Raw genomic sequence first — 25,418 nt, 5'->3', positions numbered from 1 at the left:
TCAAAACAGGATTGGTATGAGGCTTAGAAACGTAAAACAAGGGCTGTGTACGTGGATTTTATAAAACAGGGAAGTTATGTGTTTGCCTCATGAAAACAGAGTTTGGAGTATGACTCGGGATTATTAGGAGAAGTTTGGCGTGTGTTTACCACTCAATGAGGTGTCTACTCAAATATCAGACGCGTGAAAGAGAGAAAGTGGGAAGGAAATCCCGTAGCATGGAAAGAAAAAAGAGAGAAAGTGGGAAGGAAATCCCGTAGCATGGAAAGAAAAATGAAGAAAATATTTTCTATTTATTGTCGAATATTTGGAGTAACTGCACATAGATTTGATGCGCCTGTGAAGTATAAATAGGCTGCTGGCATTCCAAAGAAGATCATCGAGTGATTGAGGAGGCTACAGAGTCGAGAGAATTGTTGCAGAGAAATCTGCAGCAGCAGCAGCAGAAAAACAGTGAAGAACGAAGAACAGACTTGCAAAGACAGTCATTTTCCAACAGTGACAACGACACTTATCCGTGGGTCGTATAGCTACAGTGGTTGCGACACATAGTGACAGTCGTAGAGGCTACAGCGTCAGTAACAGTTTATTGTTGTATCTGTAACAATTATAACTGTTACAAAGGCCCTGTTTTATACCTTTTCTCCTTGTAAAAACCATTTTTTAGCAATAATAATGAATTTCGAGCGTGTTTCCAACAACATGATGAGCTAAACCCCAACACTGGGTAGACGGAGGAAGCCGTACTTCATACTTCGGTGAATTTGTTTTATTTTCTATTTGAATTTTGTACTTAATTAAAATAGAATTATGATTTGAAAAAATTAGTTATTATTTTATTAGATGGGTCATGCTTGCTTCGATGTTTGATGTCCCATGCTTACGATTTATAATTAATGTTTGGAGAAACTACCTTGGTAAGAATAAGAGTCGATGTTGTTTTATTTGTCGAGCGATAATTGTTTGAGAATGAATAATTGAACCTACTGATATGAGTTTGGCCGAATCCTAGACCCAGTAACTCTCTATTTTATTCCTTTAAAATTAATCTTAACAAGTCTTAGAGTTCGAATCCTATTTACTAAAAAACGAAAAACGACAATCAAAAAACATAATCAATTGGTCTGGCGGTTTACAGCGTGCGGCGTGCAATACACCCGTTACAGGTAAGTGTCATAAAGAGGGGTGGTTAGTAATGGCAAGAATTAATGGTGTAAACGTATCCTTCATTATGGAAACATAAATTCCAGGCGTTACCCTTTACTCCTTTATTCCACCACTCAATCGTTTCCACTTTCTACGAGACCAAAGTACATTTTTTTGCGACTTGTATAAATAGGTCTCACCTATTTTCCACCAAAGAACAAGTTTTGGTCAGGAGAACAATAACACATCTAAAAATCATCTGACAGCTTTCTTTCAGCTAGCCAGTTCAACTTTCTGATACAAGTCACAAAATACCCACACTTCCAGAATCAACTATTCTGGTCTCAACACTTTCTTCGCTTCCCTCCCTAAGACAAACCCTTGTCCTTCACTTTGTGACCGAAGCAAGCTTGGAACGGCCATTTCTTGGTTCAGGCCAGGATTGTACAGATTGATCTCTCGAATCAAAAGTACTCCCGTGCAGTACATAGTTTAGGGTTTAGACTCGTTTCTCACCCACACACACGAAATTATCGAAAACAACAGAAACCGTTTTCACCCATAAATACAAGTATAATAAACTTGGATGGTTCCAAAGACCAATATCCAAGGATCAATCAATTTCCAATCAACAACCAAAGGTTGGATTTCACAATTGATCGATACAAACGCACAACCCGTGATATTTCAATTATATAACAAAATATAATGCGGAATAGAAATAACACAGACACCAGAAATTTTGTTAACGAGGAAACCGCAAATGCAGAAAAACCCCGGGACCTAGTCCAGATTGAACACCATACTGTATTAAGACGCTACAGACACTAGCCTACTACAAACTAACTTCGGTCTGGACTGTAGTTGAACCCTAATCAATCTCACACTGATTCAAGGTACAGTTGCGCTCCTTACGTCTCTGATCCCAGTAGGATACTACGCACTTGATTCCCTTAACTGATCTCACCCACAACCAAGAGTTGCTACGACCCAAAGTCGAAGAGTTTAGTAAACAAATCTGTATCACACAGAAAAGTCTACAAGGATAGATAAATATGTCTCCCACAGATAAACCTAAAAGTTTTGTTCTGTCTTTTGATAAAAATCAAGGTGAACAAAAACCAATTGATAAACCGGACTTATATTCCCGAAGAACAGCCTAGTATAATCAATCACCTCAGAATAATCTAAATCGTATGGTAGCGAAACTAGATATTGCGGAATCACAAATGATGAGACGAAGATGTTTGTGATTTCTTTTTATCTTGCCCTATCAGAGATATAATCTCAAGTCAATTATTCAATTGAACTCGTACGATAGAAAATGGCAAGATCAGATCGCTCAACTACAAGAGAAGTAGTTTTGTCTGGCTTCACAATCACAATGAAGTCTTTCAGTCGTTAATCGACAGGTTCTCGAGAAGAAACCTATGACTAAAGGAGAATCGACTCTAGCATACCAACTAGTATCACACAGGAGGTGTGGGGATTAGTTTTGCACAGTTGTTAGACGTCTCCTTATATAGTTTTCAAATAATGGTTTGCAGTCTAGGTTACCTTGGTAACAAAGCATTCAATAATCACCATTAGATGAAAAACATGATTTATTCAAGCTAATATCTTTCAACCGTTAGATCGAAACTTAGCTTGTCACACACAAATGAAATGTATTCATTTAGGTTTGAGTAACCGTACCTAAACGTGTACATTGGTTGGTTCACAAACGGTTGACCAATGGTTAGACATATGAGTGCTTTCATATTAATTGTATTCATCTTTCTCATAACTAGTTCAAATGACTCATAAGAACTAGTTCAAGAGTTGTTCAATTGCTTAGGTCTTTATACATAGGCACAATTGAAACAAAATCGGTTTGATTCATTTGAATCAAGTCATGAACAATATACCCACGGTTTGCAGAGATTGCATTCCTTATAATTTATTGTTTTAAGTCCATAAACTATCCATTTGAGAAATAACTATCTTGGGTACGCGTACGGGTATGCGTATCTTAGCTACCGGATTTTGAGTTGGTTTTAGTTTCCAAACTCAGCAGACTTTTTCCGGTGAAAAAGTTCTGCCAGTACGTGTACCTAAGGTGACTGGTTTATGAGTTCGTAAACTTCAAACTCAGCAGAATTTCACGGACGTGAATTTCCGCCAGTACGCGTACCCAACCTGTCTCCTTCACTAATACCGCATGCACACATATGCACACACTTGGTTTCCGGCATATGGATTTATACACTAATGTGCGAACACACTATATGCTTACATCCATTGGTTGTTACATATTCTCAACTCTACATTTTAATCATTGAAACGTTCTTCTATAATGTTATAACAGTCGTTAGACATAAAGAATCGACTATCGTCATCAAAGCTATTTTTCAAGATTGAAACGTCATCATGAATTTCTACACGGGTAAAGATGAAGATGGTTAAAGCAAAAGCTTACCAAAACGTATTTCGAGAAAAAGATAGGAGAGTAAACTCGGCTCGAAATAGCAAATGTGTATGTATGAAAACTATCATACTTATACGACTTTTGTCTCAAGAGTAAGAGATAGAGTAGATATACTTTTGAGTGACAAGACGAGTTCAAGTCTCCACATACCTTTTGGTCGGATGAAGTTCCACTGGTTCCATGAGTAGTTCTTCGTCTTTGCAAGATAATCGCCATGGAGTCTGGTGCTCAACTATTCCTAACTATCCTATACCGAGACTTAGTCATAACTCATAAGTATACTCGAAATTAAGACATATAATTTTGATCACTAATATTGACAAACATGCTTGAGATAGCAATGCATGCGAGTTCGACTGAGCAATGCTCTAACAACTTCCATCATCCTTCTTCTTCTGGCCTTTCTTATCCTTTCCCTTGCTATTAACATCAGTTGAGGTATTGACTGACCTAAAATCAGCAAGGTTGTCTATGATTTCAATGGCCTAAGGTAGGTCTTTGGCACCCTTCCTTCTCACTTCGGCCTGAGCTCATTGTTGCAAACCAGTTGTAAAATTAAACAACTTATCTTCCTCAGACATGTTTCTAATATCTAGCATCAGAGAAGAAAACTCTTTCACGTATTCCCGCGGTATACCGGTATGCCAAAGCTTACGCAAGTTCTTTCTGGCTAGCCAAGCCGCATTGCTTGGTAAGAATTGACCCTTCAATTCTTCTTTCATGACATCCCATGTCATGATGCATGCATGACCAGCAGTAAGGTCATCATCAGTTCTAGTTCTCCACCATAATTTCGCATCACCCTAAAGTTACATGCTAACGGGAGTAACATTTTGTTCTTCCGGGGTTCTGGAGGCATTGAAGTATTGGTCTATGTCCCACTTGAAATTCTCCAATGCCTTCGCATCTCTTGCGCCAGAAAAAGCCTTAGGTTATGGGACTTTAATATTTGTAAAGTTACTGCCACTACCACCCGCAGTAGCTTGATCCGAACTAATCATACTTACCATTCTCCTTAATACACTTAACCCATCAATTAGCTATTTCAAGGCACCTGTGTACATGGTATTATCAGCATCCATTTGGCCTTCCAAATCAGCATGCTTCTTAGTTGCATTCTGGCTTTCCACACGCATATCAGCAGCATGTGTGTCTAATGCTTGAATGCGAGACATTATCGTAGCATCATAATTAGCATCATTAGGATGGCGCACCTCATCACCAATCCTGTATTCCTAGTCCGTTACCCTATCAGTTAAGGCATCCGTCGAACTCTTCTTACCAGCCATTACGATCTAACAATTTCAACAACTAAACTCGAGCAAAAAAAATAAAATCTTCAAAAACAAAGCCAAAACAGAGCAATTTGTGCTCTGATACCCGTACTGTGACACCTTCAAAATCTCCAAGAATTTTTTCGTGAACGTATAACCCGGCAATACAATGGTTTAGTGATCTCTTATCACCCACTCGTGTTTCAGCCTTATAAGTTTGCACCTATGCAAATAGCCAACTTCACTGAGTTATGCAACGGAAGACTTAACTTAGATTTTCTCTACAAGAAATGTAGCCCATACTACAAAGAGGTTTCTTCCATGTTTATGCTTCACAGAATTTAGGGAGTATTATGGAATCAACAGTATACCAAGACCAAACGTATTAGCCAACAAACTCACTTTTATTAGCTTAAGTGGAAGAAACAAAACTCGTCCAACCAATGGACTTACAAGCTTATTTTCTAAGCCTAACATAGAATTTACTCTCTACTGCAAAGTGGTTCCTCAACACTTGAACTATTGAACAACTCTCATCTGCAAGGGTTCTCTGTTGTGGATGGGGAAAAACGGTTTGCTGGGTTTTTAGGAAAGTGAAGAATCGAGCGTGTGGACAAGACTCCTCAACCGAGCAAACTGCTGAACCTCACACAGATGAACTGCAAAGGGAATGCTTAGATTTGAGAGATCATTCTGTAGGACTCCGGCCTAAACCAAGTCAATGGTCGTTCCAGAGTCAATTCGGTCATAAAGAGGGATGGGTTGATCTGTAGGAGGGAAGATGACAATTGTGTGGGATCAATGATGATCAAAGATTGTGGATGTGTTGAAGGTTTCTGGAAATTGATGAACTGCTGAAGTTGAGTTCTGTGAATAAGTTCTAATCGAGTTGTTGACGAATGATGATAATCATCGGTTGTCCTCGATTTGGACTTATTTATATTGCAAAAATGATCAAAACCCTGATCCATGTAAGTGTGACGGTTTCTTGAGTGAAAGAGTGGGAAAGTGGAAGATCGTGGTGAAACCAGTTCCAGGTCGTGCGGAACTTGGTTAACCGTCCACCCACTACTTTGCTAATTCCTTAAACCGTTGCACGACTTACTCACATTTTTATCGTGGATGAATCCACGTTCCGTAGACCGCCATACCAAAACCCTAATTAATATCCCCCATGTGACGTGATTGATGTCTCACGAATCATGGAGTCTGCATGACAAACATGTATTTGATTAGTCACGTTGACTGATTAGACAATGAGTCTAGGTTTTGTTGAATTGAGCATGAATGACGAATTGCTCAGTAGAACATTCGAGTAATTTGCTCGACGAATTACTGGATATCGTTGGTTGGATCAATATTCGAGTAATTGAGCAAGTATTGCGAATTAATTAATATTGATAGGGCGATTGAGAAAGTATTGCTCAATTCGACGAATTACTGAATATTGATAGTTGGATCAATATTCGAGCAATTGACCAAGTATTGCTCGATTCGACGAATTACTGAATATTGATAGTTGGGAGATTGAGCAAGTATTGCTCAATTTGACGAATTACTGAATATTGATAGTTGGATCAATATTCGAGCAATTGAGCAAGTATTGCTCGATTCGACGAATTACTGATAAATTACTGAATATTGATAGTGAATCAATATTCAAGTAACTGAGCAAGTATTGCTCAATTCGACGAATTATTTATTTATTGGTGATGTGACCCAATAAAATATTAATATTATATAATTAATCGGCGTGTTGCTTAACGGATCAACATAAATTTATTTAGTGTTTGAACTTGCTCAGAATAATGATTTATTGAGCGTTTGTTCGAAAACCCTAATTTTTGATCAATTGCTCATTAGTCGACGAATTGCTGAAAATAGGTCATGAGCGAATGAGGGACCGACCACATGAGACTATGGACGTCCATGTGATGCCCAATTGCTCGAGTGAGCGTACACCAGGGTCCTGAGTTGGCCAGTTGGTGAAGGAATGACGATTAAATGTCGGTTTCATCATTTATTGAAATAGTGCTGGATTGAGCATTAGGTGATAAAACCTAATTATAGAAAAGTGAGGGATCGACCAAGGTGGCATGAGACCGGCCCTTGGTGGTCATGGGACCGCTGATGGGAATTTGCACAAACTCTGACTTAGTTGTGAAGAGTTTGGACCCAATATGAGTGATTGCACAAATTAGGTCAAAAGTGTGAAAACGTGTGGGACCGGCTTTGTGCAATCCCTAGGGATGACCTTGGTCGGTCAAGAATCCATGCACGTGTTACCATGATGTCCTTGTTTCCGTACTGAGAGTTTCAGTATTTTCTGATGTGCGTTCGAGTAATATTTTGGGTTTTCAGAAGAGTTCGATCTTTGACTGAAATCCTCGATTTTGCTCGAATGAGCAAGTATGCTCGTTTGATCAATATTTTGTGAATATTAAAATAATAATATATTTTCGTGAGTGACCTAGTCGGTCATGTGACCATGTTGACTTTTGGCTTTTTCATGGTTTGAGCAATATTTGAGAAAACATGGAGAAACCATGATTTTTGCTGAAACCGGGAAGTTTCGCAAGATGAGAGAAATAACAATTTATGAAAGATTAAGGATTTCAAGGTGTGGGACCGGCCACGGCTAGGGCATGGCCGGCCGGCTAAGTTGCCCGGTCCCACAACACCTTTCCCTATTTTATATTATTATTTTTGATGAAACCACGAAAATATGGAGAAACCATGAGTTTTGCTCAAACAAGGAAAGTTGTTAGAATGGAGGAGTCTTCATTAGTTCATGAAAATAAAAAAAATAAGAAAAAATAATGGAGGAAACATGGGACCGGCCACGGCTAAGGCACGGCCGGCCGGCCGGTGGGCCCGGCCCATGGGCGCTTCTCCATTATTTTAATGTTATTATTTTCTCTCTCCTATTTTATGCAGGATTCCTCATTTGTCCATATTTTCGCATGCTCGTTCGTGCATTTGGGTGCTCGTTCGTGCATCATTGTCGAGTACACTTGCACCATTTTATGGGGCTTACTCAGTGGTAGTTCAGATGCCCGATTGTTGAGTATTTATTACTATTTTATCAAATTCAGTGGAGAATGATTCATGAAACTGAGTAATAAAAGTGAGTAGTTGTTTATTATCAATCCACAGGATCAGCCGTGGATTCGACCATGCATTCAGAATAACAAAACAAGCATTACCATTCCATAGGATCGTGGATTCGACCACATAGTCAGAGTAATAAAAGTAGTTATTACCATTTCATGAGATCAGCCGTGGATTCGATCATGAAATCGGAGTAATGAGATTATCTATTACCATTCCATGAGATCAGCTGTGGATTCAATCAGGAAATCGGAGTAATGAGATAAAATAGATTATCTTCTAAGAATTCAGTGGTGAATGTCACTGTAGAATTAATCTATTACAGAACGGATATTAGCTAGTTAAAGTGTCATACCCATTCTGAAGGGTGCATAGTCAGGAGACATCGAGTGTTGCCGAAGTCCTGAAGGCGTTATTGCTCTCAATCTTACGGAGAACCGCCTGGATCTATACACGGTCTCTCTACATAGTCAGGGAACAGTGAGTTTCACCGATGTCCTGAAGGCGTTATTGCTCTCAATCTTACGGAGAACCGCCCAATCGTTCTTCTATGTAGAGGCAGGTCTCTCTATGTAGTCAGGGAACAGTGGGTATCACCGAAGTCCTGAAGGCGTTAAGTTCTCAATCATACGGAAGACCGCCCAATTATGTTATTCTACATAGAGGCTCATGATGAAATGCGCAGCATCGAACGCTCAGCTAGTGGGAGACCTTTCGAGAATCATATTCATCATGGCTCTGAGAGGAACTCGATCAGAGCTCGTGAAACGGTTCACGGATCGTAAAACATGAATCGTCACATGCATTCCTGAAGCGGGTCAGAAACATGCAGTATCATGATTTTACGATTTCGACCTTTGTCGAAAATCCACCATCAACATTAAGTCCCCTGCTTAGTGAGGGACAGTCATGTTCCGCAGTAAGCATTAGATGGTGATTTTCAGTTGACGAGATCAGTGGTTGAACTCGATCGTACAAAGGTATTTTCAGAATCCTCGATTTACTCCAATGATGTCATGTACGAGCAAATGTTCGGGTGAGGACCCTGATAGTATGATAGAGTGTCATCTCGTGAGCACGGATAGATGAAGCACCGCTGATTTGGTTGGTCGAACGTTCAGTTTTGGTCGGTTTTAGCGTTTGCAGGCCAGGCCCAAAAGATAAATCCTTGTGTTTATGAACAGACGTTCATTTATTAGTTTAAGAAATAAACAAAATAGACATGAGTCTAATGATAAATTTTGTCTATGAGATTTCACGAAAACTAATTTTTTTTTTAAATATGTGAGATTTCACAAAATAGAATAAACTCTCGTTTCAAAGGTGGATGCTCGTATGAGAGAAAAAAGTTTTTTTTTTAATAGATGTGCGTCTGTTAGTAGTTCATGAGCTTTCATGAAATTTTTTATTTTCGATATGTGAGCTTTCATAAATTTTCGAAAATATGCTCTCGTTTCAAAGACGGATGCTCGCACGAGGGAGCAAAATATATATTTTCAAATTTACGTGAGTTTCACGTTAAAAATATTTTTTGTAAAATCAATGTTTTGATTTTGAACAAACGTTGAAAGTAGACAATCATACATGGCGAAATAATGTTTGTATGTGAGTTTTCATAATTGTAGAATGGACGTCAGTCCAATTTTTGAAAAACCAGTGAATGTTCACACAGTGAACATTCATGTGAAATCAAATTTTGATTTTCAACAATTGCTAGAAGTAAACAATTTTTGATGAAATATTGTTTGTATGGATTTTCCGACCTGATAGGGAATGCACAAAAACCAATGAGTGTTCACTCGATGGGAGTCGCTCACACGGTGAAAATTATGTGAATTGTTCACATGATGGAATTTTCGTGAATTGTTCACAGTTTTATGAAAATTACGTTATGGTTTTGAATAACGAATTTTGTTTGTCTCTGCAGGTTTGAAGGAACGAGCAAGTTTTCGAAATTCTGACGTTATAATCACTACAGCTAGTGAAATTGTAAATAGGTAAGAGTTGAATGGTTAACATTTTTGTTGCGTGTTTGTTATTGGTATATCCATGACTCCATGTCTTTCTCCTCAGATAATGGTGACTTTCAGTTACAACCACCCTTCTAGTTCTTCCGGGGAACGCTCCAGAAATATCAAGTCAAAGATGAAGACTTCTGCATGTTCATGCCGAGGTGAATCAACCTTTCAGAGACGCTAGAAATTTGATACATTGTATGTTCTTGATTATCTGGGGTTCTTTCGTGCTAAGAAAGCAGAGACGTGATGGAATGTCACATAAGAAAAGAGCTAAAGATGAAAAGCTCATATCTCATCAGCAGAAACACCATCGACTCCATCAAATGAGTATCATCTGAAGATGAAGTACGGCCTTCCATTGACGGTGTAGTTCCTGACGTTGATGAATGAAGAATTTCGTCATAATTTGTAATCAAAAATTCAGAACTCAGCCCTTTAGCAAAAACACCATAAAATCTTCATCCGGTGTCGGATTTTCGAGATCTACCCATGTATCCTCATTTCCAGGAAATTTCCAAGCTTTATCAAAGAAGATATTTGAGTTTTGAGCACATTTAGGAGGTGAAATCAGCGAAACAGTAAACTTTCAGGAGATCTTCATAACTTTTTCAGCTGTCATGTAGTCCAAAGTTTTAGCCACATCTTTTTGCTTGTTTCTCCAATTGATGTGAATTTTGGATATGTTGTAGAGGACATCCATACGAAGAGAATGGTATATGACCCATCCCTATATTCTTCACCAATTATTTCCAGCTTGCTTCTTTGTGCGGGAAAGTGTAAAATCATCTCATACGAGCGTGTTGTAAAACACTCCCATTGTGTGTTTAGACCATTCGCTTGTATCTTGAACAGTTGGTGAAGGATTTTAATGTCATCGATTCATTTGAGATAAGGACCCTTTGATTGATACATGAGCATGGTGCTTGCAGTGCCATCTTGTTTCCGTTAGTCGTAGAAACATCACTTCTGAAACCCTGGTCATGGGACCATGACTGAGGTTACTCTCAAGAAGGGGCGATGTAATGACCATGGTTGCATGTCCCGGTGATATAATTTATTTTACGATGAATGATTAGCACTGGAGAGCCTGGCGCCACGAGTCTTGGACTTGTGAAATTGATCGTCATGATCAGCGGACCATCAGTCCCCAGTATTTTGTCAAATCTCTCCCTTTCGTTTTCCCTTTTTCTGGCAAGACCTAGATAGATGACCGGGTAGAAAAATTGATGTAAAGACCTAGGTGGTCGAAGTTGGAGATACCTTGATGAAGGACTCAGTGGAAAGACCTGGTGGACACCGACCGACTGTGGAAGTTATGAATCCCGTCTGAGAATTGCTGCTTGCATGTTGTATGCTCTGGAAGTTGTAGGAACCTCATACGACGTCGGAATTCGATGCTTGATCCCAACTTTTGAAGCTAAGAGACTGAGTTATCACATGAGTAAAGAATCACTCAATTTGGAGTTGCATAGGTCAGCCGACGAAGCATGCACATTTGTAATTTGTAATCCCGTACAAAATTTCAGATTTCGTAGACCTGACGGTAAAGGCCATATCTTTCAGCTCGTATGTCCGATTGATGCGCCCTTTTGGTATGTTGTAGGAGAGACATAGATGAACATCTTTTTTTGAGGAAGAATTGTCCCATTCCTCACCCATTGGTACGTTTTTGTAAACCGATGACCAGAAATGTGTTGTATCTCCTTTGTAGAGGCGATGAGAACATCTTGTAGAAGACTTTGGCTTGTCTCCGTCCGTCATGCAATCTTTGGGAAGACTTTCAAAGTTAACATGGTTTCATGTCTACACATTTTTATATGAATCAATAGTGCTTGGAGAAGTATGATCCATCGAGTAACACTTACAGACTTAGGATATAGAGAACGAACAATTGACGAAGCGGGATGATACTCATAACACCGTTGTAGATGTTGATATCACGACTGATTGCGCTCCAGGAATCCTTGTTGATGCTGAGGTCATGGATGGTGTTCCTCTATAGATTATTTTTGATGTTGATACCGTGGTTGAAGTTGCTCCAAAGGTTATAACCATGATTATCGACATAATCTTTGCCCCTTCATCCAGTGAACCTTTGCATGCACGAACTAGTTGGTGAATTTAGCATTCCTAAGATGAAGGTGTACTAAGTATTCAACCCAAATTCTCCTGAATATGACTTTACTTTGAATGGCTTCAGGAATTGATGTTGTTGCGGAAGATAGCAGCAGCAGTATCCATTCGGGGTGTGATCAGTGTGGAGAAAAAGTTCCTTAATCGTGCAGGGGCTTGTGATATAGAAAAGTTCCGTTGATGAAGTTTCACGGAATCACCTCAGGTTGCCCAGTGTATGTTGAAGGAGTGCCATCCATTGATGAATGATGTTGCATCTGCTTCAGAAGTCTTATCATGGGATAGTGAAGACTTATCGATTGTAGTTCAGTTACACTTTGATCGTCTTGATGTTGAATCATCTTCGAGATATTTTTGTTGAAGCCAGATGCGCCATTACCGAAGGTGTACTCTTTGATTGGGAGTATAATTTGAAGGCTTCTTAGATGCTTGAGCGTTGAAGCGTCATGTCCCTTGAGTGTTGAATGTATTAGGCTTGATCTTCTCGACTCCGAGTATCTTCTTTTAATCCAGCATTCCTTTTGCGGTGGGATTCCACACTTGTGCAAACATTAAAGCTTTCTGATTTTGTGGCACACATGGACACTCCTACAAGGCTATGGTAAATGCCCAAAGTGTTCCTTGCCATGATTGGATATCATCTCAGTAATGAATGTCTCAGTGAGATGATCGATTCGGAGAGGTGGTGGAGCTATCCATTCATAACGTCTTGTAATAGCAGAGTTGCCAGTAGAATTGAGTCCCCATGCTAGGATAACATGTGAGGAAATAAATGACATAGACACGTGAGGAGTGATACTTGCCTGAGTGTAGAACCTCTTGATGAATGTCAATGCATGCAGGTTCTTTATTTCAACCTCGTCTAAGTTCAAAGTTCTTCCAAGTGCTCTGACGATGGAACGTCCACCAAATCTTCTGGATCAGAAATTTCTTCGTGGAGAGATGTGCAACCAAAAGTGCTCTGTCAGTACTATATTTTCAATGTGGATCCATGCTCGTCTAAAGAAAAAGTCATATCCTGGATCTTCCTGATTATGTGAAACTTGGTTTCTGTCGAGGTTGAACTTATGTTCACTTTGAGAGTGATGTAGCCATAAGTATTTCCGAGCGTTCCTTCAAGGTCCTTGATTGAGATGGGATCACGTGTAGCTTTTTGTCGAGTGATGCCTGCGGCTTTGAGGGTTTTCAGTAGAATGATGTTGATAGAGGTGTCAGCATCGATCAACATTCTTCCAAATTCATTTCCTCTAAGATGGGACTGTGGTAAGCAGTCCCCAGTCGTGCATCTCCTTGTTTGTGGATGAAGGTTCGAGGAGTATATCCGGGATGAACAGACTCTGACACAATGTAATTTGGTCTTGTGAACGTATGTTTCCTTTGTGCCTTAGACAGATAGAGCAATTTCACAGATATGCTCGATCAACGATTGAACTTCTTCTTTGACTGGTTGTTCAGAGAGTGTAAAGGTTCTGATTGGGAGATGATTCTTGTGTACTCCTTCAGTCCCCAGTTGAAGTTATTGTGGATCAACCTTATTTTGAAGATGTGCTTCAAAATATTACAGTTACTTGTTGGATGATCGGTGAACCTATGAAGGCGACAGTACCCGGGATTCTCCATTTTTTCTTCAGTTGGCTCTCTCTGATGAACATCAATTTGATTGCATCATCTTGAACCCAGACTTCCAGTAACTCGATGAAAGTTTCAATGATTGAAATAAAGAGCTTAGAATCATGTAACCATGTTTGGATACAAACATAGTGTGTTACCACATTTGTGTATAAGTCCAAAACCGGGAACCTGAAGTATGCATACCCGTACGCGTACTGGCGGTTGTTGGATGTATGGAAAAGTATGCGTACCCGTACGCATACTGGCGGAAGTCTCACGTCCGTGAATTTCTGCTGGAATTTGGAAGTGTGAATTAGTATGCGCACCCGTACGCGTACTAGCCTAACCAAACTCGGTCCGGCTACTTAAGTATGCGTACCCATTTGCATACTTGAGTTGGTTACTTTGTAAAATCGGTTGTGTACATGAACTTAAACATTTATAAAATAATGAATGCAATCTTTGAAAACCGTGGCTATAATGTTCATGTATTGATTCAAGTGAATCAAATCGATTTTGTTTCAATTGTGTTCGTGTAAACTTTTATGAGAATATAACAATTGAACGGCTCTTTAACTAGTTTTATTTGAGTCATTTGAACTAGTTATGGTTAATATGAATAAGGTTGATATGAGAGTAATCATATGGCTAACTTCGGTTAACTATTTGTGAGCCGACATGGTGTACACGTTTGGTATGGTTACATAAACCTAAATGAGGGTACATTTCATTTGTGTGCAACAAGCTAAGTTCGATCTAACGGTTGAAAGATATTAGCTTGGTTGAATCAGGTTTCTCATCTAACGGTGAATATTGAATGCTTTTTACCAAGGTAACTTGGATTGCAAACCCTGTTTTGAAAACTTTACAAAGGAGAACTCTAGCAACTGGGAAACCTAACCCCGCACCTCATGTGTGTTACTAGTTGCATAACTAGAGTCGATTCTCCTTTAACCTTAGGTTTCTTAGAGACCCTGTAGGTTAACGACTTCAAAGACTTCATTGGAATTGTGAAGCCAGACCCAACTATTTTCTTTGTAGTTGCGTGTTCTGATCTTGCCAGATTCTATCGTATTGAGTACAATTGAAATAATTGACTCGAGATTAATGTCTCTGATAGGCAAGATAAAAGTAATCAAAAACATCTTCGTCTCATCGTTTGTGATTCCACAATATCTATTTTCGCTAGTCGATTAAGATTATTGTGAGGTGATTGGTAATACTAGGTTGTTCTTCGGGAATATAAGTCCGGGTCATCAATTGGTTCCTGTTCACCTTGATTATCAAAAGACGGAACAAAAACTCTTGGGTATTTCTGTGGAAGACAGATTTATTCAATCTATAGACTTTTCTGTGTGAGACAGATTTGTTTATCAAGTCTTCGACTTTGGGTCGTAGAAACTCTTGGTTGTGGGTGAGATCAACTAAGAGAATCAATTGCGTAGTATCCTGCTGGGATCAAAGACGTAAGGAACACAACTGTACCTTGAATCATTGTAAGATTGCTTAGGGTTCAACTACAGTCCAGTCCAAAGTTAATTGGTAGTAGGCTAGAGTGTGTGGCGGCTTAATACAATGTGGTGTTCAAACTGGACTAGGTCCCGGGGTTTTTCTGCATTTGCGGTTTTCCTCGTTAACAAAATTCGGGTGTCTGTGTTATTTATTTTTCGCATTATATTTTGTTATATAATTGAAATATCACATGTTATGCGTTAAGATCAATCAATTAGAATATCCAACATTTAATTGTTGATTTAAATTGATTGACACTTGAACATTGGTCTTTGGTACCGTTCAAGTTACTCCTCTTATATTCAATCAGGCTCGCAGATTTCTATTTGCTGATTGCAAATTGAATTAAGAGTTATAGATATTAAACTCTTTGATATACTTCACTCTAGATTGAGTCTGACTGTCTAGTTGATTCTCTAGAAAGTATATTGGAGTAAGTCCTCTCAGATTGCCAAACGAATTTTTGGGTGTGGTTGTTAGACCCCCACATTTTCAAGTGGTATCAGAGCAGGAAAACACATTAAAGACCTCATAAGTATGTGTTTGTAGTGATCTGATGATGGACAATATTGTTTCTGAAAACGCTTTACCATAAATGGATAAACTCAACATCGAGAGTGTTCTAGAAACCATAGACAAGGTTGAGAATCCTGATTTAAAAAAACTCATCAATTTTTTGTGTCTCGAAAAACATCGATTGATAAGGAAAATTGATGGTTCTCATTGCGAAGTTTATATCAAAAAATCTGAACTTCGAGAACGTTCTGAAGAGGTAGTTGACCTCCTGAAGAAGTTAGATGAACAAATCCAGATCAATTCTGATCTTGCTGCAGAAATTGCAAAAATTCAGGATTTGAAGTCTGTAAAGTCTTTTTCAAAGGTTTTAAATAACGCCTCTAATTCTTCTTTGAAGAATTATCGTAAGTCAGGTGATAAGCGAGGTCTAGGCTTTGTGAAACCTGACAGTGCTTAGAACTCTTCGAAAAAGGTTTATGATGTTGGTACATGTTTGTTTTGTGGTTCTCTTAATCACTTTCAGCATGGTTGTTTGTCTTTCAAGAAAAGACTAAAGGTTGTTGGTGATCTTCATAAGAAAGTCGTACAACTTTTGTCGTCTCTTAAAAGACATTCAATACTAACAAGAAAGCCTAATGTGGTTAGTAGTGCTAGTATGGGAACTTTTTCTCTAAATTCAACATCACATTTTCAATGGTTCCTTGATAATGGGTGTAGCAGGCACATGAATGGAGATCTCTCATGGTTTATCAACTTAAGCGATTTTGATGGTGGACCAGTAACTTTTGGAGATGGAAGCTGCTGCTACATAAGCAAGAAGGGGACGATCAAATCACCTGGCGTTCCTGAAATTCATGATATCGTATATGTTAAAGGTATGACTACTAATCTTCTTTCTATTAGTTAAATATGTGACAAAGGCCGTAAAGTTGCCTTCAATGATAAAGGATGTGACATTGTCGACAAATCTAGAAAAGTGATTTTTCAAGGATCACGTGGCAAAAATAATTGTTATCTTCTAGATACTCAGTTCAGTAATTGTTGCAATTTGACTAAGGTAGAATCTACACACCTTTGGCATGAGCGTTTTGGTCACATCATTATCGTCTTCTAACTAAGATTATTAACAAAGAACTTGTTAGAGGCGTTCCCAAAATCAATGCCAAGGTTGAAGGCGTATGTGGTTCCTGTCAAAAGGGTAAACAAACGAAAGTTCCACACAAATCATCTCGATATATTCTCACCAAAGCTCCACTTGATTTAATTCATATGGATCTTTTTGTCCCAATTCAACAATTTACAGTGGCTGGGAAGAAGTACGTTTTGGTTATGGTAGATGATTACACCAGATTCACCTGGGTGGCGTTTTTGGCTCACAAGAATGAAACGCTCAGTGAGTTCAAGATTATTGTTAATACGTTCTGAAGAGATTGTTTATCTCCAAAAGAAGTTGGATGAAAAAATCCGGATCAACTCTGATCTTGTTGCAGAAATCGCAAAACTTAAGGATTTGAAATCCGTAAAGCCATCTTCAATGGATTTGAGTAACTCCTCTAATTCTTCATTACAGAATTGTCATATGTCAGGTGATAAGCGAGGTTTCGGCTTTGTGAAAACTGAAGGTGCTCAGAATTCTTCGAATAAGAATAAAGATGTTGGTACATGCTTATTTTTTGGTTCTCATGATCATTTTCAACATGTATGTTTGTCTTTTAGAAAAAGATTAAATGTTGCACGTAATTTTTACAAGAATGTTGTACAACTTTTGTCTGCTCTTAAAAGACATTCAATACTAACAAGAAATCCTAATATGGTTAGTAGTGCTAATATGGGAGCTTTTGCTCTGAAATCAACATCACCCTTTCAATGGTTTCTTGATAGGGGATGTAGCAGGCATATGACTGGAGATCTCTCGTGGTTTGTCAACACAAGCGACTTTGATGGTGGTCCAGTAAAATTCGGTGATGGGAACTGATGCTACATAAGCAAGAAGGACACGATCAAATTACCTGGCATTCCTGAAATTCATGATGTAGTATACGTTAAAGTTATGACCGCTAATCTTCTTTATGTTAGTCAAATATGTGACAAAGGCCATAAAGTTATCTTCAATGCTAATGCATGTAACATTGTAGAAAAATCTGGAAAAATGATTTTTCAAGGATCACGTGGTAAAAATAATTGTTATCTGTTGGATACTCAGTTCAGTAATTGTCTAATGTGGAATCTATACATCTTTGGCATGAGCGTTTTGGTCACATCAATTATCGTCTTCTAACTAAGATCATTAACAAAGAACTTGTTAGGGGTGTTCCCAAAATCAATGCTAAGATTGAAGGTATATGTGGTGCCTGTCAAAAGGGTAAACAAACGAAAGTTCCACATAAATCATCTCGAGATATTCTCACTAAATCTCCACTTGATTTAATTCATATGGATTTCTTCGTCCCAATTCAACAACCTACTGTGGATGGAAAGAAGTATGCTTTGGTTATGGTAGATGATTACACCAGATTCACTTGGGAGACTTTTTTGGTTCACAAGAATGAAACCTTTAGTGAATTCAAGATTATTGTTAATAGGATCCAGAATGAACAAGGTCGCAAACTAAAGAAAATTAGAAGCGATTGTGGCACGGAATTCAATGACACCAAAGTGTTTGAATACTGTGATTCTCTGGGGATTATTCAACAATAATCTCCACCCATTACTCCACAAGCTAATGGAGTTGCAGAAAGGAAGAATAGGAACATTCAGGAAATGGCAGGGGTAATGCTCCATAACAAAAACTTACCGTTAAGGTTTTGGGGTGAGGCTGTTTTTACGGCTTGCTATTTGATCAATCGTGTTTATTTACGGTCAAAGACCTTAAACACTCCCTATGAGTTGTGGTACGGTAAGAAACCCAATTTACACTATCTCAGAGTGTTCGGCAGTAAGTGCTACATTCTAAAGGATCGTGAACAGAAAGGGAAATTTGATTCCAAAATCTATGAAGGCATTTTTCTTGGATATGCATCTGACGGTCGTGGTTTCCGAGTCTTTAATCTAACCTAAGTTATGATGGAATCAACAAATGTTATTGATGATATAAGTAATTTTTATCATGATGACTCTCCTGCTGAATTGCCTCCAACCGAGACAATTGAGAAAATCAAAGAAACTTCAGAATCAGAAGAAGTTGTTCCAACGGTTGCTGATCCTGATGTTTCTAGTGATGAGGAGAAAAGATCTAGTCAGGCTATTCCTGTTGAACAAGAACGTGTCCTTCCACGACATCTTTGGGTTCATAGAAATCATGATACTAACAATATCATTTGAGGTAGGGAATCTACTGCTAAGACTAGAAGTCAACTTCAAAATATTTGCAATTTTGGGTGTTATCTATCGCAAGTAGAACCAAGGAATATTGATGAATCTCTTAGTGATCCCTTTTGGGTGAATGCAATGCATGAAGAGTTAAATCAATTCCAAACACAAGATGTATGGAAACTCGTACCCTGTCCCCCTAATATCAATATTGTTGGTACCAAATGGATATTTAAGAACAAGTCTGATGAATTTGGCACCATTGTCAGAAAAAAGCTAGACTTGTCGTTCAAGGATGTTCACAAATTGAAGGATTCGATTTTGATGAACCTTTTCTCTTGTGGCACGCCTTGAGTCCATTCGATTACTATTAGCTCATGCTTGTTTTCTTAGGGTTAAGCTGTTTCAAATGGACATTAAATCCTCTTTCCTAAATGGAAACTTAAAGGAAGAAGTCTATGTCGCTCAACCTAAGGTATTTGGAAACCCTGATTTCCCTGATCATGTCCTTAAGCTCAACAAGACATCGTACGGGTTAAAGCAAACACCTCGTGCCTGGTTTGAAAAACTAATTACTTACTTTATTAGGAAAGGTTTTTTAAGAGGTGGAGCTGATAAAACATTGCTTAACAAATGGAGTGGGAAAGATGTTGTAATTTCTCAAGTTCATGTATATGATATCATCTATGGATCAACATCAGAGAAACTTGCAAAAGATTTTCAAGTCTCTCTTGGTAAGGAGTTCGAAATGAGCAATTTTGGTGAATTAAAATTCTTTTGGGGTTTACAAATTCAACAACACAAGGATGGAATTTACTTATCTAAATAAAAATATGCAAAAGATCTTGTTTCAAGATACGGTCTTGATAAGTCAACTCCAAAGCTTACTCCTATGCCCACCACGGGTAAACTACATAGAGATGAGAAAGGTGTAAATGTGGATCAAAAACTTTATCGATCTATCATTGGAAGTCTTTTGTATCTCACTGCCACGAGACCTGATATTGCTTTTAGTATTGGTTCTTGTGCTAGGTTTCAGGCAAATCCAAAGGAATCTCATCTTTCAGCCGCAAAGAGGATCATACGCTACATCAATCACACTGTCGGGTATGGTATTTCTTGCATTTTTGATACTAACACTGACCTTACTGCCTATTCAGATGTTGATTGGGCAGGGTGTGTGGAAGACAGAAAGAGTACATCAGGGGGATTCTACTATGTAGGGATGAATCTTGTAGCTTGGTATAGCAAGAAACAAAATTCACAATATCTCTCAACATGTGAAGCAGAATATATTGTTGCAGGGTCATGTTGTACTCAACTTCTATGAATGAAACAAATGCTTGCTGATTATGAAATTGATTCTGGAATAAGGAAGATCTTTTGTGATAAGTCAAGTGTGATTCGCATCACTGAGAATCATGTTGAGAACTCAAGAACTAAGCACATATACATAAGGTACCATTTTATTTGAGATATTTATGACAATGATATCATTACTATGGAATTTGTTCCTTCCGAACAACAATTGGCTGATATTCTCACCGAACAACTAGACACTGCCACATTTCAACACTTACGACAGTTTATTGGTGTTGTTCTGGTTCATTAGTTCTCTATAACTCTTTCCCCTGCTTTTATCTCGATCTGTTGGGCAATTGAGTTTGGAATTCCCAGAGTGGTGTTGCTTCATGTTTGCATTTGTTTTTAGTAGATGTATTTCTGTTAAGTATCCTAGTGTTCTTAATAAATCCTTTTTTTCTTGTAAAAGCAAGGTCGCATTTGTTGTTCTTTCGGGAATGACATTTTGTGGGGGAGAGTTCTTTTTGAACTTGTGCTTTATTGCCAAATCTTTGTGGGAAGTGCGGCTGTGGAATATTATAGGGGTTATCTTGTATCTTTTATAAACTCCTTGATGAATGCATTTAGCTTCGGCTTTATGATCGCATCTAAATAAGTTGGTATGTTGTTCTCTTTAGGTCATGAAGTATATCTATGAAAATTTAATGAGGATCCCACTAGTTTTCGTACCTTTGGAATTTATATCGACAAAAAGTGGTAGAATTAATGTGTAGTTTCATACCACAAATACATATGGTTTACGGATCATTATGTAAGGGGGAGTGGTTTTCATGTCGATATGAAGTATTGACTAAGGGGGAGTGATACATATCACCATATTATTATTGTCAAAGTTGTGATACAATTGAACTTTGTACTGTGTAATAAGACTATGACATTGTATAACAATGATCGAGAGCATTTGCTTTCTCATTGTTATCGCGACGGATCTTCAACAACTATGATGCTGAGTTGAACACGTTTAGAATCATGAGGTACTTGGAAGTGAAGAATATTTCGAGTCGAATTGAAGATGCCATGGAGATCAAGCATTTGGATGAGAAGCTACAAATTTTTATTTATTTTGTAATCCATACGTATTGATAGTTTTGTCAGTAAAATTGACAAAGGGGGAGATTATTAGAGCACTGCTCGGTCGAACTCGCATGCGTTTCTATCTCAAGCATGTTTGTCAATGCTAGTGATCAAAACTATAAGTCTTGATTTCTATCCTATTTATAGATGTCTCGTACTAGGACATAGATTGTGTAGTTGAGCCTAGACTTCACGGCTTTCATCATTTGAAGACGAAGAACTACTAAGGGGAGCTTGTGGAACTTCATCCATAAAAGGTATGTGGAGACTGAAACTCATCTATCACTTGGAAAGTCTATTTCTACTCTATCTCCTATATTGAGACATAAGTCGTATTACGATATAGTTTTCTATATACACATTTGAGATTTCGAGCTGAGTTTATCTCGCTTACACATTTCTCGAAATACGTGTTTGCAAGCTTTCGCTTCGACCAAGTTCATCATATATCATGTGAAAAATGCCGAGTAACATCTTATATGGTTTGTGTGATATAATCATTTGGTGTAGTCTTGGAATGTTTCGTTATGATTATTTTAATATCTTGAAAATTGCTTTGATGCTAATAGTGTGTGAAAACGGCTATTGTCATACTCTAATAAAGTTTCAATGATTGAAACATAGTGTGTTATCACATTTGTGTATAAGTCCAAAACCGGGAACCTGGAGTATGCATACCCGTACGCGTACTAGCGGTTGTTGGATGTCTGGGCAAGTATGCATACCCGTACGCATACTGGCGGAAGTCTCACGTCTGTGAATTTCTGGTGGAGTTTGGAAGTGTGAATTGGTATGTGCACCCGTATGCGTACTGGAGTAACCAAACTCAGTCTGGCTACTTAGGTATGCGTACTCGTTTGCATACTTGAGTTGGTTACTTTCTAAAATCGGTTGTGTACATGAAATTAAACATTTATAAAATAAGGAATGCAATCTTTGCAAACCGTGACTATAATGTTCATGTATTGATTCAAGTGAATCAATTCGATTTTGCTTCAATTGTGTTCTTGTATACTTCTATGAGAATATAGCAATTGAACGGCTCTTTAACTAGTTTCATTTGAGTCATTTGAACTAGTTATGGTTAAGATGAATAAGGTTGATATGAGAGTAATCATATGGCTAACTTCGGTTAACTATTTGTGAGCCAACATGGTACACACGTTTGGGTACAGTTAGATAAACCTAAATGAGGGTACATTTCATTTGTGTGTAACAAGATAAGTTCGATCTAACGGTTGAAAGATATTAGCTTGGTTGAATCAGGTTTTTCATCTAACGGTGAATATTGAATGCTTTGTTACCAAGGTAACTTGGATTGCAAACCCTGATTTGAAAACTATATAAAGGAGAACTCTAGCAACTGGGAAACCTAATCCCCAAACCTCATGTGTGTTACTAGTTGCATAACTAGATTCGATTCTCCTTTAACCTTAGGTTTCTTTGAGACCATGTAGGTTAACGACCTCAAAGACTTCAGTGGGGTTGTGAAGCCAGACCCAACTATTTTCTTTGTAGTTGCGTGTTCTGATCTTGGCTGATTCTATCGTATGAAGTACAATTGAAATAATAGACTCGAGATTAATATCTCTGATAGGCAAGATAAATGTAATCACAAACATCTTTGTCTCATCATTTGTGATTCCATAATATCTTGTTTCACTAGTCGATTAAGATTATTGTGAGGTGATTGGTAATACTAGGTTGTTCTTCGGGAATATAAGCCCGGGTTATCAATTGGTTCATGTTCACCTTGTATTATCAAAAGACGGAACAAAAAATCTTGGGTATTTCTGTGAGAGACAAATTTATTCTATATATAGACTTTTTTGTGTGAGACAGATTTGTTTATCAAGTCTTCGACTTTGGGTCGTAGCAACTCTTGGTTGTGGGTGAGATCAACTAAGGGAATCAAGTACGTAGTATCCTACTGGGATCAGAGACGTAAAGAACGCAAATGTACCTTGAATCAGTGTGAGATTGATTAGGGTTCAACTACAGTCCAGTCCGAAGTTAATTGGTAGTAGTCTAGAGTCTGTAGTGTATTAATACAGTGTGGTGTTCAAACTGGACCAGGTCCCGGGGTTTTTCTGCATTTTCGGTTTTCCTCGTTAACAAAATTCTGGTGTCTGTGTTATTTCTTTTCCGCATTATATTTTGTTATATAATTGAAATATCACAGGTTGTGCGTTGTTCAATCAATTAGAATATCCGACCTTTTGGTTGTTGATTTAAATTGATTGACACTTAGATATTGGTCTTTGGTACCATCCAAATTATCTCTCTAGTATTTGAGATCTTTGTTACTATAAAGAAAATTGGAGAAACGATCCAATCTCCTGCTGAGTGTTGGTATATAGGTAGGCACGTTTTTAATAAAAAATGTTTTCTCTCTCATCCATTCTCCAAACTATAGAATTCTTTAACCCTGTTAGTGATTAGATACTTAGTTCCCTTAGTTTTCTAGCCTTAGGTCCATTAGATCCTTTAGAAATAGCATCACAATCATGATTATTGAGCAGCAATTCATCACTATTGATCGGAAGTTTTTTAGGGTACATGTAGTAAAACTATTCCTTCCACTCCCATTACTTTTAAAGAGTCCCATTATAGTGGAAAATGTTTGGTCTTTCACCTACAACCCAACCATTAATTTACAGAAGTTATTTTACGAAGCTGCAAAAAATGGTGATCTAGGAAGAGAAGTCTGGAAGCATGAAGATAATCAAAAAGGGTCTGGCACAATTAAACTCTGCAATGCAAATGGATATTGTCTTCAAATTTTTCAGAAGCAGCAAAGTGAAAAAGTGGGGGTACAAAAACCACACCCAATACTTCGCTTAGCAATCTGTATGGACAAACTCCAATATACTTTCTAGAGAATCAACTAGACAGTCAGACTCAATCTAGATAAAAAGTATATCAAAGAGTTTATATCTCAATCTCTCGATTTGATATATACTCAAGAAAATAGAAATCTGCGAGTCTTTATCAAATACTAGAGAGATAATTGGGATGGTACCAAAGATCAATATCCAAGTGTCAATCAATTTAAATCAACAACCAAAAGGTCGGATATTCTAATTGATTGAACAAAGCACAACCTGTGATATTTCAATTATATAACAAAATATAATGTGAAAAATAAATAACACAGACACCAGAATTTTGTTAACGAGGAAACCGTAAATGCAGAAAAAACCCGAAACCTAGTCCAGATTGAACACACACTGTATTAAGCCGCTACAGAAACTAGCCTACTCCAAATTAACTTCGGTCTGGACTGTAGTTGAACCCCAATCAATATCACACTGATCCAAGGTACAGTTATGCTCCTACGTCTCTGATCCCAGCAGGATACTACGTACTTGATTCCCTTAGTTTATCTCACCCACAACTAAGAGTTTCTACGACCCAAAGTCGAACACTTTAATAAACAAATCTGTATCACACAGAAAAGTCTACGGTAATAGATAAATCCGTCTCCCACGAATATACCTACGAGTTTTGTTCCGTCTTTTGGTAAATCAAGGTGAACAAGAACTAATTGATAAACCAGACTTATATTCCCGAAGAACATCCTAGTATTATCAATCACCTCACAATAATCCTAATCGACGCAGCGAAAAAAATTATTGTGGAATCACAAACGATGAGATGAAGTGTTTGTGATTTATTTTATATTTTTCCTATCGGAGATATCAATCTCAAGCCAATTATTACAGTTGTACTCATACGATAGAAACAACAAGATCAGATCACACAACTACGAGAAAGTAGTATCGGTCTAGCTTCACAATCCCAATGAAGTCTTTAAATCGTTAACCTGGTTTAGAATAAGAAACCAAAGGTTAAAGGAGAATCGACTCTAGCGTAGCACAACTA

The sequence above is a fragment of the Papaver somniferum genome, chromosome 7 (genome assembly GCF_003573695.1).
Source record: "Papaver somniferum cultivar HN1 chromosome 7, ASM357369v1, whole genome shotgun sequence".
NCBI classification, from domain to species: domain Eukaryota; kingdom Viridiplantae; phylum Streptophyta; class Magnoliopsida; order Ranunculales; family Papaveraceae; genus Papaver; species Papaver somniferum.
The sequence above is the reverse complement of the archived record's forward strand: the minus strand, read 5'-3'. Positions refer to the sequence as shown.